Source organism: Sus scrofa, chromosome 14 (genome assembly GCF_054392235.1).
Source record: "Sus scrofa isolate SSC_HxYL_T2T_F1_AM1 chromosome 14, Sscrofa_HxYL_maternal_Yorkshire_Landrace_v2.0, whole genome shotgun sequence".
NCBI classification, from domain to species: domain Eukaryota; kingdom Metazoa; phylum Chordata; class Mammalia; order Artiodactyla; family Suidae; genus Sus; species Sus scrofa.
The window spans coordinates 88,133,541-88,151,665 of NC_139396.1; the positions used below are offsets into that span (position 1 = coordinate 88,133,541).

Sequence of the window (18,125 nt, forward strand, 5' to 3'; positions counted from 1 at the left end):
ACAAGTAGTTTACTCCGGGGAATTTGATTGTATTTGCTTTCCATATGTTTTACACTTTCTCTTCACCTCACACAGGTAGTCAAGCTTGTTACTTCTTGCTTAATGCAAAGAAGGAGATAGCCTGCTTTTGAAAGGATGAGAAAGAAATAAGCTGCTTTCCTGGGCTGGGAAGGGACTACAGTTCTGCAGCTCCTGTGAGTAGGGAGGCTCTTACCTCTTTGTAACTGTGCCCCTTGGAGGTGAAGGCTGTGTATACACCAAGGTAGGCTAGACCCCAGGTGAAGTTCTGCTCACTTTGCCAGAATTCCTACCCCAAACGTGGCCTAAAAGCAGCAAAGGTGGAACCTGAGTGGTCATGTAGACTGGGATGGTTGCTATCTCAGTGCTAATCAGTATAGACAGATGACAAAATACTGGAGAAGTCTTCCCAATATCTCTACACCATACAAAATTCTGCACTTGGTCAGACCCACACCTTTGTAGAATCCTGGTGAGCAGCCCAAGCATGGCTGGGTTAAATTTCCCGCTAGCTTGGTAGGTTGGTTACTCAGAATGTAAGGAAATATAAAAAGTTCATGTTTCTTGAATTTATCTGAGATTTACACCTATTTTGAATATTTGCTGAATGACTTGCTCATGGGAAGGATTCCCTGACAGCTCCCAGGGACCCATCTCTCCAGCTTGGGATGGATATGCACCATGCGCTGAGCTATGGAGGGAGGAAAGGTGCAGTCAAGGCAGCAGGGGGAGATGAACCACACCAATTCCTCAGTCTTTCTGAGGCCTTGTTGTGGATCATTTAGCCAGTGCCCTAATCAAGCTCTGCCAATATTTTTGGAGGAAAAAAATAAAAATGCACAGATTTAAAAACAAACCAACAAACAACTTCACTCTAGCAAATCATTTTATTAGACTCAAGATGAGTTCCTGCCTGCAAAGCTCTCAAATGCCAGAAACTGTGGGCTGGGCAGCCGCCTACTTCCCATCCCAATCATGCTGCTTAGAGTTCAACTTGAATGGCTAATTACTGGTCACCTCACCTTCTTGTCAAAGCCAAAAGATTATACTTAATGCACAACTTAAGCCGTCCCCTGGACCTCACTTGTTTGGACTGGCAATCATGTTTTCTGTTCCCTTCCCCACTTACCTTAAGTTTTAGTAATTGCCCTCTGGGCTCAAAAGAGCATCCCACTAGGCCATTGAAACGTTGAAAAGCCCCCTGACATGGGGAAATGTTTATCTGAGCTCTGAGAGAAAGAACTGGGACAAATATGTGCGGCTTTGGTATATGACAGGATGCTGGTTTCTTGTGAGCAATTTCTTAACTTTCAGCTTAATAATAACTATAATCAACTTGGTACGTTAAGAGTTGGTTAGAAGTATTGTTAGTAACAACAAACTTAAAGATGGTGAATAAGTCATAATGGTGATCTTTTGCACAATATAAACATAATGCCTACTGTTCCTTTGGGCTTTGCAAAATGCAGGAAGGTTTTCTCAGTGTATCTTTGTGGGAACAAGGAAGATAAAGCCTTGCACACTGTGTGCATTTAGGGGCCACTTCCAACCCCTGATTCCAATGAGATGTAGATGGAGTCATCAAAGAGGAACCAGACATGCTTTATCAGGAAAAGTAACAGTCTCTGAACTTGAATTTTCCAAATATTAAACCTCACCTTCCAGCTGCTACCAATGAAATAATTATGTGACTTAAAAGATGAATATACATCTAAGCCCAGTCTGTAAAGATTACAAATCATTTTGGACTTAGCATGTTCTTTCCTGCTTTGAGTCCTTATGTATATCATTTCATGTGACTGCCTCGCCAATTTTTATGTATGCTTATTAATATCTCATGGTAAATACGATTTTCTTTAAAAAAGAAAGATTTATTGACATGATCCCCATATTACATAAGGCCCCAAACATGATCACCAGCTCAAAGCACCCTGTCCTACTTCTTCACAAACATAGAGGAACATAATGAAGTCACTTTCTGTATAATCTGTCTCCACAGTTGGAATATAAGCTCCATGGGGTAAACGATGTTTATTTTGCTAACTGAGGTATCTCACACTCCCTACACACAGCCTAACTCATAGCAGATGTTCAGTATAGTTGGGTGAATGGATGGTTGATCTGTCTCCCAAAGTTGCTGGGAGGGCCAAGGTAATGCTGCTAACCAAGTCTGCACATAGAACCAGTCAAGTCAATTCATTTTAGCTTTATTCCTCCCTTCTCTATTTCACTGGTGTTTGGCAGATGTATTCATTTCCACTCTATATTCTGTAAACTCTGGATTGCTTATGTCCTGGTGAAAAACCATGATTTTAGAGGTGGAGTATAGGAAGATTGTCACTTATGTACCCTCGTGTTAGAGACAACACAGCTGAAGTCAGAGGAGCTGTCATTAATTTTCAGGGTCACACAATCAAATTGGTGGCATGTTCAGCACTGTGGTCTAGGTCTTCTGCTTCTCTGCTGTGGCTCCAGCCTCCTCACTTCACTCAGTATATACTTTATTTTTCCCTTCTTTCTTAATCTTCAAACTTCTCTCAAACTCTTGCTCTGCTGGGACATCCTAGAGGTTATCTGACTGGCTAACCTACAGGGGCCTGGTCTGGCTGAGACTTTTCACAACAAAGAAAATTTTCTTACCAAATTGAGCATATATTTACACAGTTATTGTAAATAAAATAATCTAAAAACTTTGCTCTAAACTAAAAAAAAAAAAATTCATTTGCTATATATAGGGCAACTGCAAAGAAAAAGGAAATGTGTGTTTATGGCTCCCCCCCGCCCCAAATCCAAAGGGAAATTTGGTATTTTCTTCTTTTGTTGTATGATTCATCAGAATTTAGATCACAACACTTTTAATTTAATTCACTGTGTGATTCAATGCTGAAAGTGACCAAAATTGTGGATTTTTATTTTGTTCTAACGCCCTTAATAGTCAATCAATGGGGTATTTAGACGAAGTAGAAGTTGACTAGGAATATCAGATTTCAGCCGATTAGATAAGTGAGTAGCAGAAAGGTGTTGAGGGTATTTACCAAATTTAGATCAAGGACTTCTAGGAATTAATGGGCATCCTGAGGGAATCAATCTGTTAGTCCCCAAAGAGAGGTTGAATTTATTTTCTGCTGTGACCCGGCCTGAATTTAATGGAATCAGAAATTCTGAAGAAATGCCGATCTAAGAAAATGAAATCACACTTTTAGAAGCAACTCACTCATTTTGATGCTATGAATCACACTTTAAATTTCTTTGCTTGCTTTTGATGCTTGGAAGGTTCCTGAATGATCAAGTACCCATCGTGTCAGTGCCTCTCAGTTCTAAAGCTACTTGTGCTCAACTTTTGGGAAATGTTTATTTTTGCATGACTCTGTGACAATACATTCTATTTCACTGACATTGAGACCTGTCACCAACAATATAAACTTCATGTCACAATTGGAATGGTCAATGGCAATTCACAGTTCCCAAGAAGATTGAATAATAGCATTTTCTCTGATTTCATCAATAAGGATTGACTAGTCCGAGGCCAAAAACTATGTTTTCATGTGAAGACATCTGGCTAAAGTCCATTTTTAAGTCACTTTAAAATTATTTATAAAATTCACTGAGAGTAACTTTTGTCCTACGTATATAAAAGTATTAATCATAAAAATTAGGAAAATATAGAAAGATGTAGGAAAAATACACCATCTTAGCACACAGAATGTAATTATTTTGCAAATATTTCCCATTTTCTATGCTTCTATAAATATATATATGTTTGTGAGAATTTTTATATTCTTATAAATTCCTATTTTAAACTTTGTATTTTAACACTAATAATTATTAGGGTATGCCAGGTATCAGGCTAAGCTCTTTATAGGAACTATCTCATTTAATCTTCATTTTACTTGTAATGAAACAGACATTTCATGAAGTTAAGTAACTGTCTAAAGTCACAGAGCTGGTAACTGGTGGGGTTAGAACTTACAATGATGTCTCATTCTAGAACCTGTCATCTTACCTTACAGTAATACTGTTTTCATTCTCAAGACATTAAATATCCTTCTATCATATTCTAGTAGGACTATTTTAAAGAGCAGTTTAAGGTTCAGAAGGTACAGAGATTCCCCATATACTTCTTGCTGCCACACATGCATAGCCTCCCCAGTTATCATCACCCCACCACCATTGTTGTTACACTTGATGAATGAACCTCCACTGACACATCACAATCACCTGAAGTCCATAGTTCACCTTAAGGTTCACTCGGTTTTTTTTGTTTTGTTTTGTTTTGTTTTGTTTGTTTGTTTTGTCTTTTTTGTCTTTTTGCTATTTCTTTGGGCCGCTCCCTCGGCATCTGGAGGTTCCCAGGCTAGGGGTCGAATCGGTGCTGTAGCCACCAGCCTACACCAGAGCCACAGCAACGAGGGATCCGAGCCGCGTCTGCAACCTACACCACAGCTCACGGCAACGCCGGATCACTAACCCACTGAGCAAGGGCAGGGACTGAACCCGCAACCTCATGGTTCCTAGTCGGATTCGTTAACCACTGCGCCACGACAGGAACTCCTCGTTTTTGTTTTGTTTTGTTTTTTGTTTTTTTGTCGTTTTAGGGCACACCCGTGGCATGTGGAATTTCGCAGGCTAGGGGTTGAACTGGAGCAATAGCAGCTGGCCTACATCACAGCCACAGCAACTCAGGATCTGAGCCAACGTCTACAACCTACACCACAGCTCATGGCAACACTGGATCCTTAACCCACTGAGCAAGGCCAGGGATTGAACTTGCATCCTCACGAATGCTAGTCAGATTTGTTTCCACTGAGCCATGATGGGAACTCCAAGGTTCACTCTTGATGTTGTATATTCTACAGGTTTGGGCAAGTGTATAATGACATATCCATCATTATGATATAATGCAGAGAATTTTCACTGTGTTCTGCCTATTTATCCCTCCTCAGTTTCCTTTCTATCATATTTTAGTGGGTAACACTGTATCAAAATACTGGTGAACTTAGTATTATTATTAATTCATGATATTTCCAGTTTTCCAGTAGTGTAACTGACATTGTGATGAGCATCTTTTTTGATAAATGTTTGATATATTCTTTGGTTAGGTTTCTGCAGATGCTGACCTGGATATAGGGACTTGAGTTTATTTGGGAGTGATCCAGGAAACATTAGTAAGAGAATTGAGAAAGGGAAAGGAAGAACATCAACACGAGGTGTGTTAATGAGCAACACTGCATAGGCAACTGAGGGCTCAGCTCCACTGTGACCTTTGGAGTCTGTACTGAAGTCATCTCAGAGCTGTCCAGATTGAGAATGAGGAATCTTTAACTTTGCCCATTACTGGTTGAGGCCTGCTCCCAAGGGTTTTAATTCCTTGGAACTTCCAGCCAGCCTCATGTGTGGCCTGGCATACTTCCTTACCTGGAAAAGATCTCAAGCAGAGAGTTGCCATTGCTGGTGGTTGGAAACCAAGTTGCCTGCACAGAGGGATATGGATGGGCACTGGCAGCATCTGCTACAACATATATCCATGATGTGTCCCTTCTGGATAAACGTTGGATTAATAAAATTCTATAATATGATACATTTTGATCATCAGATTGGTCCAGAGGAATGTTGTACCAATTTATACATAATTTCTGTGTTACAACCAATATTGGGTTGACCATGCTCAGTTAAGGTGTTACGTATAAATAGTTACCCTCTTTGCATTTTCTTTATCAGTGCTGCAGTTAAAGGTTTTTTTTAAAATTTATTTATTGGTATAATTAGTATTTCTTTTTTTGTGCATTGCCCTTCGTTTACCTTGACCATTTTTCTGTGGGAGCGCTCAAGTTTTAAAATTTACTATATTCTGGGAGTTCCCGTCATGGTGCAGCAGAAATGAATCTGAGTAGTATCCATGAAGATGCACGTTTGATCCCTGGCTTCGCTCAGTGGGTCAGGGATCTGGCATTACCCTGAGCTGTGGTGTAGTTTGCAGACATGGCTCAGATTCCGTGTTGCTGTGGCTATGGCTCCAATTTGACCCCTAGCCTGGGAACTTCCATATGCCACAGGTGCGGCCCTAAAAAGCCCGAAAATAAATAAAAAAATAAAATTTACTATATTCTTATGTGTTGCTGATATTTTTCCTGGTTTGTTCTTTGCCTTTTAAGTTTCACAATTTATTAAAATGGAAATGTTTTAAATTTTTACATACTTTCATCCGTAGATTGATTTCCTTAATGGATTCAAATTTTTCACACACATGTCTATATTTTAACTTTAAAACCTTTTTCATTAATACATCTGGTATTTACTTTGATTTATAGTTTAAGGTAGGGAATCAAATAGTATATTTTTTCCATGCTGATTTGAAATGCCACCTTCAATAAATTCTTATGTCATAGGAATTTACTGAAAACAAAGATTAATGGATTTCTAGACATTTGTATTTTAATTTTACTTGTATCTGTGTTTATAATATAATTTACTAATTTTAATTTATATAACATACTAATTTAAATTTGTATAATTAATTTTAATTATAATTGACAAAACTAATTTTAAAAGTTCAGATTGCCTATTTTCTTATTAATTTCTCATCATAGGCTTACTACTGCAAATCCTGCTTACCCATTGTATACCCACCATTGCCTGTGAACACATAACAATCCTCACGATTCTTCTCTAGCGTCTTGCATTCTTTAGCATTCCAACTACTAGTCATACTCTTAACATCAACCAGAAAGAAAACATTACTTTACTTTGAATTTTTATTGTAAGCATAACTTGAACATGATTTTTAAATTACCTTGTCTCTGCATGAGGCAACACACTCTTCAGCAGGGTACATTATTTGGTTATAAAGTAAAATTCTAGAAATTGGTACAGGTTGAATCAGCCTCCAGGGACTCCTTATGTTTCCACAAATGCAATATCAGTAGCACAAGAATGGAAATTGCCTGTAAGTGTTCAAGCTTCAACAATATGTCTTTTCTGATTTTGTGGTTATGTGGGAGAAGTGAGCCAGAGCTGGGGTACAAAGCATTACAAATGACCTGTTATTTAGATACTAGGCTCCATGATTCAACTTGTGCCTGTCATGTATTACACATACCATTTTCCAAGTTGCGCCCCTCCAAGTTGAGTCCACATGGTTCCCCTGTATTAAAATGTCAAGGGGTTGTTTGTTATAAGGGCTTGAGAAAATTTATTGTTCTGAGAGAAGAAGCCTCAAAATATCTCCTTTCAGTTCTATGTGAAAAGAATAGACCTTCTTCAGAAAGGACCCCTATGCCTTTCTATTATGGATTGAACTGTGCCTCCTAGCATCCAAAGTTATTTGCTGAAAACCTAACACCCAGTACCACAGAATGTGACCTTATTTGGAGATGTGGTCTTTATAGCAGTAATCAAGTTAATATGAAGTCATAAAAATGGGCCTTAATCCAACATGACAGGTGTTCTTATAAAGAGGGGAAATTCAGACATAGAGACATGCATAGAGGGAAGATGATATGAAGAGGCTCAGAGAGAAGATGATCTGAGGCCATCAGAATATAGGAGAGAGAGGTCTGGAATGGATCCTTCCCTAGTGTTTTCAGAGGGAACAAGCCCATGCTAACTCCTTGATCTTGGACTTCTGACCTTTCTGTGAGACAATAAGTTTCTGTTGTTTAAACCATCAAAGGTACACAACAGCATAAAAGAGACAAAGAGTGGACACAGAGTCCTCCTCAGCTGGTTCCCTACAGCATCCCACCTCCCACCCCTTCCAAACACCCCTCCAAAAGGCAACTACCATCCTCTATAATTTATATTCTAAGTTTCATGATCATCCCTAGTTCAGTTTCCTGTTTCCTCTCATTGACCATAGGCCCCTTGGGATAAGGAATACTGCTTCCTTCTGTGCAGTCTCAGCTTTCAATAAATCTGAGTTTAATGAACTGTTCACTGGCCAAGTTCAGGCAGGCTTATGCATGAGATTCAAGCTGATTTAAGGCTCTGATTGTTGTTAATAGCCCAAAGTCCTGTTATTTAGTCATTTACACCTTTAGGGTAAAGCAGGATCTCAGTGAAGATTTTGATGGGAGGCAGAGTTGGGAGATAGTGAGGAACCTAAGTGATGCTGGGGAGAGGGCATAGAAAAAAGGAAGTGAAAAATTTATTGGTCTGACTTTTCCTTTGCTATTCCTAATGGTCCCCAGTAATTGACTTTGAACAGGAGTAATCCAGCTCCTATTCGTTAATCTGAGAGGCAGTCTAACATCCTGGAGAAGAGCTTAGATTTGGGGGCCAGTACTAGTTCTACTACTCATTAGGCGTGTGACATTGAACAAGTGATTTAATCTCTCTGTAACCACGTTTTTTTCATCCAGAAAATGAAGAAAACAATAGTATGTCCTTTTTATAATTGCTATAAAGATTAGATGGGCTAAAGCTCTTAGAATCATGCCAGGCAAATAGTAAGGGCTGATTTATTATTAAGTCACCCATAAGCTCCCTACTGTGGGTTTATTAGGGAATCAGGATGCTCTCTGAATGCAAGCAGCAGAAAAGCAAACAAAAGGGAGCTTAAACAAGGAAGACATTTATCATCTCCTGAAAGAGGAAGTTCTGAAGGAGGGGTTATAAGATTGGTAATTGAGTGGCTTGTTGATAGCACCAAGTTTCCTCTTTGCTTTGGAATTTCAGTGAGTGAAGGCTAGACAGCCCAGCATATTGGCTTTTGTCCTCAGCCTGGTCTCCTCAGGCTCACAAAATGTCTACTCACAGACATGACAACAATGAGAGAGAGTGTCAGAAAAGGGAACTCTCCCCCACTACATGTCCCCCCCTTTTTAAAATGGCCACATCCATGGCATATGAAAGTTCCCAGGCTTGGGACTGAATCTGAGCCACAGCTTTGACCTACACCACAGCTGCAGCAACACCAGATCTTTAACCCATCACGATGGGCAGGGAATTGAACCCAAGCCTCCACAGAGACAAGCAGGATCATTAACCCACTGTGCCACAGTGGGAATTCCCTGTGCCCCCTTTAAAGAACAAGAAAAAATCTCCCTCAGAAGTTGCCAAAAGTCTTCTCATGTCTCCTTGGTCAGAATTATGTCACATGATCATGCTTAACCAATCATTAGGGTGTGGAATTATGTCCCTTGAAGGATATGACTACTCGGATGCAAAAATTAGGGTACTGTTAGACTGGGGGGTAAAAAGCAGCAGGTTGGTTATGAATGCCTCCACTGTAGTTAGTCTGCCTTTCAATTTCTGGATGGAATTACTGAAATAACAATTTATTTATTTATTTATTTATTTCTGTAAACTACTGTTTTGTTTTGCCTTACTGTGTTTCTGTAGCCTCATTAATTTGTCATGAAGAATTACACTATTTGCCATTTTCTGTATTTGTGGGTATGTGTGGTACATATAGGTATGTTTGTGTGTGTGGTGAGTAATAGAGAGGGATTTTGAGGGAGGGAGGGAAGGTGAGGGGAGAGAAAAAATTCAAGCACTTTTTTTCTTTTCTTTTTATGGCCGCACCTGCAGCATATGGAAGTTCTTGGGCTAGGAGATGAATTGGAGCTACAGCTGTGGCTTACACCAGATTTGAGCCACATTTTTTGACCTATGCAGTAGCCTGCAGCAATGCCAGATCTTTAATCCATTGAGCGAGGCCAGAGATTGAACCTGCATCTTCATAGAGACAACATCCGGTTCTTAACCTGCTGAGCCTCAACGGGAACTCCAGAATTCAATTTCTTGATGGCAGCCTTTATTTGGCTATCGTACAAGATCCTCAAATGATTTCAAAACTGAACATATTTCCCCTAAGTTGACATAACCATCGCAGAAGATGAGGAATCAGTCCTGCTCCATGGAGATCCCAGTGCAACAGCACCTATCTACCCATTAAGTATTTCCATTTCCAACACTCCTTATCTGCTTTTTCAACCTTAAGCAAGCCATATCTCATTGGACAATGCCTGTCAGTATACATCTTGATGAGAATGCTCCTGCAGCACAGTCGGAGCTAAACGACTGGTCCTCTGCCCTCATAGACACCTAATGCCCCCTCTGGCAAGATGTGGTCTCACTCTGGACCATGGCCAGCTCCATTCCCCTGTATTAGCCATGAAGGGCAAAGGTTTATCATCATCTCTTAACTCTTCAAAATGGACAAATAGCCAATCAAATGGGGTGGGGTGGGGCGGGGCAGAGGCCTTGTTATTGGGATGACTCGAGTCCAATAAAAAGAAATTTTAAAATGTCTATGATTATCATATTTCACTAATTCAGGCTGCCCTACCATGAACTAATATTAAAGAAAGTCACCCCACCTCATGCAACCTTACAAAGCAAGTTATACAAAACTACAGAGAGATGAGAACACTCAAGAGTAGAAGGGACTTTGCACTCTCCTCTCAGGCCCACCAAGCTTAAGCCAGATCCCTGGCAAGGAGCTCCATCTAGGAAATGCCCCAAGTTCTTAAACTGCACAAGTGGGAGTCACATTTCCTCCCAGTGAGTTCACTGGCCCCGAGGGCACTGTGGCAGGATGGAAGCTTGTATCTAGAAGGAGCTGGCCTTCCTGTGACAGGCCCAATTAAGCCATCAGCTGTGATCAATTATCTAAAAGGCCAATCAGGTGCAGGCGACTGAGCAGTGTGGGGGCTGGACTGGAACTTCCAGAAAGCTAGCAGACATTTGGCTGCCTAAAACTTCAATTCAATTTATATTTATAGAACCCCTCTTAAAACTCAGATGGATCTCATTGAAGCTCATGCATCTGAAGGGTATTAGGAAAATGTAAGGAGGTAGCCAAGATAGGGACTTCTCTCTGAGAAGTTATGCAAAGGCACATTGAAGAGCCTTCACTTTACCTATCCCTATTTTCTGTGGGGTGGGTATGGTATGAGAAAGAGTCTTTATGCCCTACAGACCAGTGTCTATGCATTTTCTCTTCACTCAGGAGAAAAATCTTCCCTTTGAAAGGATCTCAAATTTGTCTGCCTTGACAAGTCACTGATGGGTGACATATTTTAATTTCTTCTCTAGGGAGATACAGCCTTGAATTTTGCAGGTTTTCAAACTAGTTTCCTCAAAACCTTCTAGGTTCCATAGAGTTTCCACAAAGCCTGATTTAAGAGGCAAGGTATGCCACAGTTGGCTTCTGTATAATATTACCTAACAAGTATTAAAAAAAATTTGTTTTCTAAAATTCCAAGCTAAAGAATTGAAGACTTACCAATCACGAATACTGAAATTGAAACTATGAATAAAAAACTTCCAACAAACAAAAGTCCAGGACCAGATGGCTTCATGTGTAAATTCTATCAAACAGTTAGAGTTAACACCTATCTTCTGAAATCACTCCAAAAATTTTCAGAGGAAGGAACACTCCAAAGCTCATTCTATGAGGCCACTATCACCCTGATACCAAAACCAGACAAAGATACTGAAGAAGAAGAAGAAGAAGGAAGAAGAAGGAAGAAGAAGAAGGAAGAAGGAAGAAGGAAGAAGAAGAAGAAGAAGAAGAAAATAACAGGCCAATATCACTGATGAACATAGACCAAAAATCTTCAACAAAACATCAGCAAACTGAATCCAACTCACAGACTTTGAAAAACTCTTGGTTTCCAAATGAGACAGGCTGGGGGGTGAGGGGATGCGCTGGGGGTTTGGGATGGAAATGCTATAAAATTGGGTTGTGATGATCATTGTACAACTATAAATGTACTAGATTCATTGAGTAATATAAAAAAAAGAAAGAAGGAAAGAAAGAAAGAAACATGAAAGACATAAAAGCAGCCAGACCTGTAGGAATGAAGGATTACAAGTTGGAAAGTGGAGGAGATAAATCCATAGGTTCCTAGATAAAAAAAATAAAAATAAAAAGATCATACACCATGATCGAGTGTGATTTGTCCCAGAGATGCAAAGATTCTTCAATATCTGAAAGTCACTCAGTGTGATACACCACATTAGCAAACTGAAGAATAAAAACCATAAGATCATCTCAACAGACACAGAAAAGCTTTTGACAAAATTCACCACAATTTTTGATAAGAACGCTCCAGAAGGTGGACATAGAAAGAAACTACCTCAATGTAATAAAGGCCATATATGACAAACCCACAGCTAACATCATATTCAGTGGTGAAAAGCTAAAAGCATGTCCTCTAAGATCAGGAACAAGACAAGGATGCATATCTTGCCACTTCTATTCAACATAGTTTTGGAAGACCTAGCCACAATAATCAGGGAAGAAAAAGAAGTAAAAGGAATCGAAATTGGAAAAGAAGAAGTAAAACTGTCATTGTTTGCAGATGATAGGATACTAGAAATGATATACTATGATTGGTATACATAGAAAATCCTAAAGATGCTACCAGAAAAATACTGGAACTCATCAATGAATTCAGTAAAGTCACAGGATACAAAATTAATACACAGAAATCTTTTGCACTTCCATACAATAACAGCGAAAGATCAGAAAGAGAAATTAAGGAAACAATCTCATTTATCATCACATTAAAAAGAATAAAATACCCAGGAATAAATCTACCTAAAAAGACAAAAGACCTATACTCCAAAAACTATAAGATGCTGATGAAAGAAATCAAAGATGACTCAAAGAGATGGAAAGATATACCATGTTCTTGAGTTGGAAGAATCAATATTGTCAAAATGACTGTATTCCCCAAGGCAGTCTACAGATTCAATGCAATCCCTATCAAATCATTCTTCAAGAACTGGAACAAAAAAAGTTAAATTTGTATGGAAACACAAAAGACCCTGAATTGTCAAAGTGATCTTGAAAAGGAAAAACAGAGCTGGGGGAATCAAGCTCCCTGACTTCAGACTATTCTACAAAGCTACAGTGATAAAAAAAAGTATGGTACTGGCACACCCCCCCCCCGAAATATAGATCAGTGGAACAGGATAGAAAGTCCAGAGATAAACCCAAACACCTATGGTCAACTAATCTATGACAAAGGAGGCAAGAATATACAGTGGAGGAAGGACAGTCTCTTCAATATGCAGTGCTGGGAAAAATGGACAGCTACATGTAGAAGAATGAAATTAGAACATTAAAAAATAAACTTAAATAAACTTAAAATGGGTTAAAGATCTAAACATAAGGGCATATACTATATAACTCTTAGAGGAAAATATAGGCAGAACACTCTTTGACATAAATCTCATCAATATCTTTTTTGATCCACATCCTAAATGAAAATAAAAACAAAAATAAACAAATGGGACATAATTAAACAATTTTGCACAGCAAAGGAAATCATAAGCAAAGTGAAAGGACAATATATATATGTAAACAACCCAATCAAAAAATGGGCAGATCCAAATAGACATTTCTCCACAGAAGACAGACAGCTAGCCAATAAGCACATAAAATGATGCTCAACATCACTAATTATTAGAGAAATGCAAATCAAAGCTGCAATGTGGTATCACCTCACACCAATCAGAATGGCTATCATAAAAAAAGTCTACAAATGGAGTTCCCATCATGGCTCAGTGGTTAATGAATCCAACTAGGAACCATGAGGTTGCGGGTTCAATCCCTGGCCTTGCTCAGTGGGTTAAGGATCTGGTGTTGCCGTGAGCTGTGGTGAAGGCTGCAGATGCGGCTTGGATCCCGCGTTGCTGTGGCTGTGGCGTAGGCCGGAAGCAACAGCTCTGTTTAGACCCCTAGCCTGGGAACCTCCATATGCTGCGGGAGTGGCCCTAGAAAAGGCAAAAAGACAAAAAAAAAAAAAGTCTACAAACAATAAATGCTGGAGAGGGTGCAAAGAAAAGGGAACTCTTCTACACTGTTGGTAGGAATGTAAGCTAGTGCAACCACTATGGAGAAGAGTATGAAGATTCCTTAAAAAACTAAATATAGAACTACCATATAATCCAGCAATCTCACTCCTGGGCATATATCTGGATAAAATCATAATTCAAGAAGATTCATGCACCCTAATGTTCGTTGCAGCACTATTTACAATAACCAAGACACAGAAGCAAAACTGAATGTCCACTGACAGAGGAATGGATAAAGATGATGTGGTACATATGTACAATCAAATATTACTTAGCCATAAAAAACATGAAACAATGCCATTTGTAGCAATGTGGATAGACCTAGGAATTATAGTAAGTGAAGTAACTCAGACAAAGACAAATATTATATGACATCACTTATATGTAGAATCTAATAAAAATGATACAAAATTATTTGTAAAACAGAAACAAACAGATTTAAAAATCAAATTTATGGTTATCATACGAGAAATTGGTAGCAGGATAAATCAGAAGGATGGGAATAATATATATAGATATATACACTACCGTATATAAAATAGATAATAACAAGGACCTACTTTGTTTTTTTTGTTTTTTTTTTGTTTTGTTTTGTTTTTTGTTTTGTTTTGTTTTTTTTTTTGCTTTTTAGGGCCGCATCCATGGCATATGCAGGTTTCCAGGCTAGCGGTAGAATCTGAGCTATAGCTGCCGGTTTACTCCGCAGCCACAGCAACACAGGATCCAAGTCTTGTTGGTGACCTATACCAAAGCTCATTGCAACACCAGCTCCCCAATTCACTGAGGGAGGCCAGGGATTGAACCTACAACCTCATGGTTACTAGTCGGATTCGTTTCTTCTGTGCCACAATGGGAACTCCAAGGACCTACTTTCTAGCACAGAAAATCTACTCAATAGTCTGTAAAAACCTATAGGAGAAAAAAGATTGGATATATGTATATCACATGGATATATGTATAACTGATTTACTTTGCCATACACCTGAAACTAATACAACATTGTAAGTCAATTATACTCCAATAACATTAAAAAAAACAACCAAAACCCCCAAACCAAAAGGAAGTGAAGGCTAAATATGGGGTGTCAGTCAACAATTGGATAGATATTTTGTAGGGATAGGAAACTTTTTTAAAGCTCTGAAATTCTAGCATACACTTTTTGCTCACTCCATAAGGCCTCAACTAAGGTCATAGTTCTGGTTAGATCTAAAGAAAGACATTGTTCTGACACTTGATGTCAAAGAACCATTAAAAGATCAACTAAAGTCTTTTGCTAGCAAGTATAAATTAAGACCTCACTAGTTCTCTCTCCATCAAAACTCTGGAGAAAAGCTGGAATGCCCAAGTCAAATAGTTAAGGAAATAAAATTAGATGTCAAACTGTGCTAAGAGCTTGATCTGAACCATTCCTATAATCGAATCACCCTTGTTCTAGATCATGAATGCCGTCTCTTAGCCCAGTCTGGATTTTAGGAAGCAGAGAAACACCACACACTACTTCTCACTGTTAGGATATATGTACAATGGAACTCATTCATCTTTCCTGTCCTTCTTTGACGATATTAGTGGAGAATGTCCATTATTCATTACTGAAAAGTGAAGACAGTTGTCTATTAAAATCCAATTTACTGTTTTATTATTACTTTTATCACTAGGACACATTTAGGAAACAAAAAATTTAACATCTTGCTATTACATTTGTTCTCTGCCACAGTTGCCATGCCAGGTGAGGGACAGAATGTGGAACAAGACTCAATCAATGTACCCAAGTAGCTTGTAGTTTAATAGAAAAGAAAGAGCCTAAAGTAATTCTAAGATAACCGCAAGTTTGTACAGAAGGTGATAAGAGCTAAATAATGAATGAAAGCCTGGGGTAAGTTTTTTAAGCTGAGGCAGGGGAGAACAGGCAACTATATTCAGAAAAAGAACATTAAGCAAAATAAATGAAAAGAGATTCATATCTTATAAACATCTTGGTGAAATTTCAGAATACCAAGGATAAAACAAAGATCCCCAAATTTTCCAGAGTAAAGAAAAAAAAGTCCAGGAAAAAATAAATGCTACATAAGAAAGAGTAGAAAGATTTCATGTCACCTAATGATGGAAGCTTTCTCCTTAGGTATGTGAAGTTATATCTTCTTTATATATCCTGTCATATACTTGGGACTACATAATCACACTATATAATCTTTACATAATCATAATATTGTTGGCATATTTTGTTGCTAGTAAGAATAAGCTAGGTTATACTACAAATGACCTCAAGTCTCAGATGCTTAAAACAATAAGAGTTTACTTCTTGTTCATATTAAATGTCCATTACAAGTCAGATGAGGCTCAGATGTATGTTATCTTCATTTTGGAACCCAGACTCTGTTTGGAACATTATTAATTTCATGGCAGAGAGGAAAGAGACCTGTGATCCATGTCTCCTAATACAATGCTCAGGAAGGACATTCATCACTTTCACCCATGTTTAATTGGCCAAAGACATTCTTGAGTTCAACACAAGGGGTGTGTATATTTTGGGTGTGTTTCCATAACACAGGGATGGAAATCAAAATATCTGGTGAACAGAAACTCTCACAGTCCACCTTTCTGGTATTCCACTATTCGGTATCCTCCTTTTGCCACATGCTGATCACACTGACCCCTTCTCTAAAGGAGACTACTAAAAGTTCCAAGGAGTAACTTGGTCTTTACCTTTACTTCTAAGGTAAAGTCCAGTATTTCCAGATGATATGAGACAGTCTCTGAATGGGGTGTGGATGTGGCTTTTTTTGATCCCAAACTGTAGGAACAAAAGGAGAACCCATTGCCTCCCGCATACCAATACACAACAGGGACAAGGAAACCATGATAAAACAGTCCTATTTGAAAAGATGAAAAATGAGAGACATACAGATGTCACCAGCTTCTACAAATTCTAAGATCCCCGTGGAGAGATGCCCTCTGGGAGAAGAATGTATTCCTTGATTAGGCCTTGAATACATTCCCTGGAAACAGCTTCTAGACATTTTTCCCCTTAGACCTTAGGACTATTTTTGGGGAAGTCTATTTTTCCACTATTCTCTTTGGCTACATCTCAAGAAAGAATTGTAGAACATTATCTCCTGAAGGCTGTAAACTTTCTCCCCTTCCTTCCAGGTCAGAGAGGAAGGATGGGGAAAAAAGAAAGGGTTGCTTTATGTCTTGAACAGCATTTTTCAATCTAGGCTACTGGTTCTCTTGGTGGTACAATGCTTTCAACTTTTAACTTAATCTATTTAATTATTGTCAAGGAATTCCTATTCTGTTTTGAAATATGCCACTATAGACATGTTTAATTGCTAGTAGTACCTTCTATCCCACTTTTCCCTATGAGAATCAAGCCTTTAATCTTCACCCCTCGAGCCTTTTTGTCTGATTCAAAGGATTTACTGGATGCCATCTTAATAGGTTAAAAAGTTTCAACAAATGACATGTAGCAAACCCTTGGATTTGGTCCTTGACACAAAGCTAAATTTTAGTAGGACTTTGTTGTTTGAATATATTCTTTTTCTATGTTTAAGTGAAACGAGAATCAGTTTATCTTCCAAACCATAAAAATTGCCCAAGATTCTGGATGCTATCTTTTTTTTTTTTTTTTTTTGCTTTCAAACTCACCAACTCTTTTTGAACTCAACTCTCTGTCTCTCTTTGTTTCGCACACCCATGGCATGTGGAAGTTCCCAGGCCAGGGATTGAACCTGTACCATAGCAGCCATCCAAGCCACAGCAGTGATAATGCTGGATCCTTAACCTGCACACCTTCTCCTAAAGCTACAGGCATATTAAGGAGATGGATCACCATCCTTCCACCTCCAATAACAATTTCCTTGCTTTCCACTAACGAGCCCTGGAGCCAGCACCTAGTGTCCATAAATACTTTTATAACAGCCAGAATTGGCTAACTTATGCTAAGGTAACAAATGGCTCTGAGATTAATGGTTTACAGCAACAAAAGTCTATTTCTTACTTTCATTAAACGTCCTTTGGTGGAGGGGCTCCAGCTCTGCCTTACGTCACTTTCATTCTGGGTTCAATGCTGATGGGGCAGCCACTAGTTGGAACATTTGTGATTTCCTGGGGGAGAGAAAAGCAACATAATCCCATGTGTTAGCACCTAAAACTTCTGTCTGGAAATGGCACATAATATTTCCATCCACATTGGCCAAAGCAAGTAATATGATTGCTTTTGATTCAATAGGCAGGCATATTTATCCCTCAGAAAGGACAATCAGAATATTTAAAAATCTGTAATATAACGTACCACAATT

General features: G+C 38.7%; 2 protein-coding genes across 2 annotated transcripts in view; one reads left to right on the top strand and one right to left on the bottom strand.

The window, feature by feature from the left end:
* ZNF365 (zinc finger protein 365) overlaps positions 1 to 18,125 on the top strand; it is an 831,894-nt gene that overhangs the window by 91,728 nt on the left and 722,041 nt on the right. The window lies entirely within an intron of this gene.
* The window catches only part of LOC146396841 (uncharacterized), a 221,025-nt gene that overhangs the window by 82,077 nt on the left and 120,823 nt on the right, over positions 1 to 18,125 (bottom strand). The window contains exon 6 of the mRNA XM_084997489.1: positions 17,825 to 17,931. The gene's annotated coding sequence lies outside the window, so the exon portion shown is untranslated. The remainder of the gene's footprint in view (positions 1 to 17,824; positions 17,932 to 18,125) is intronic.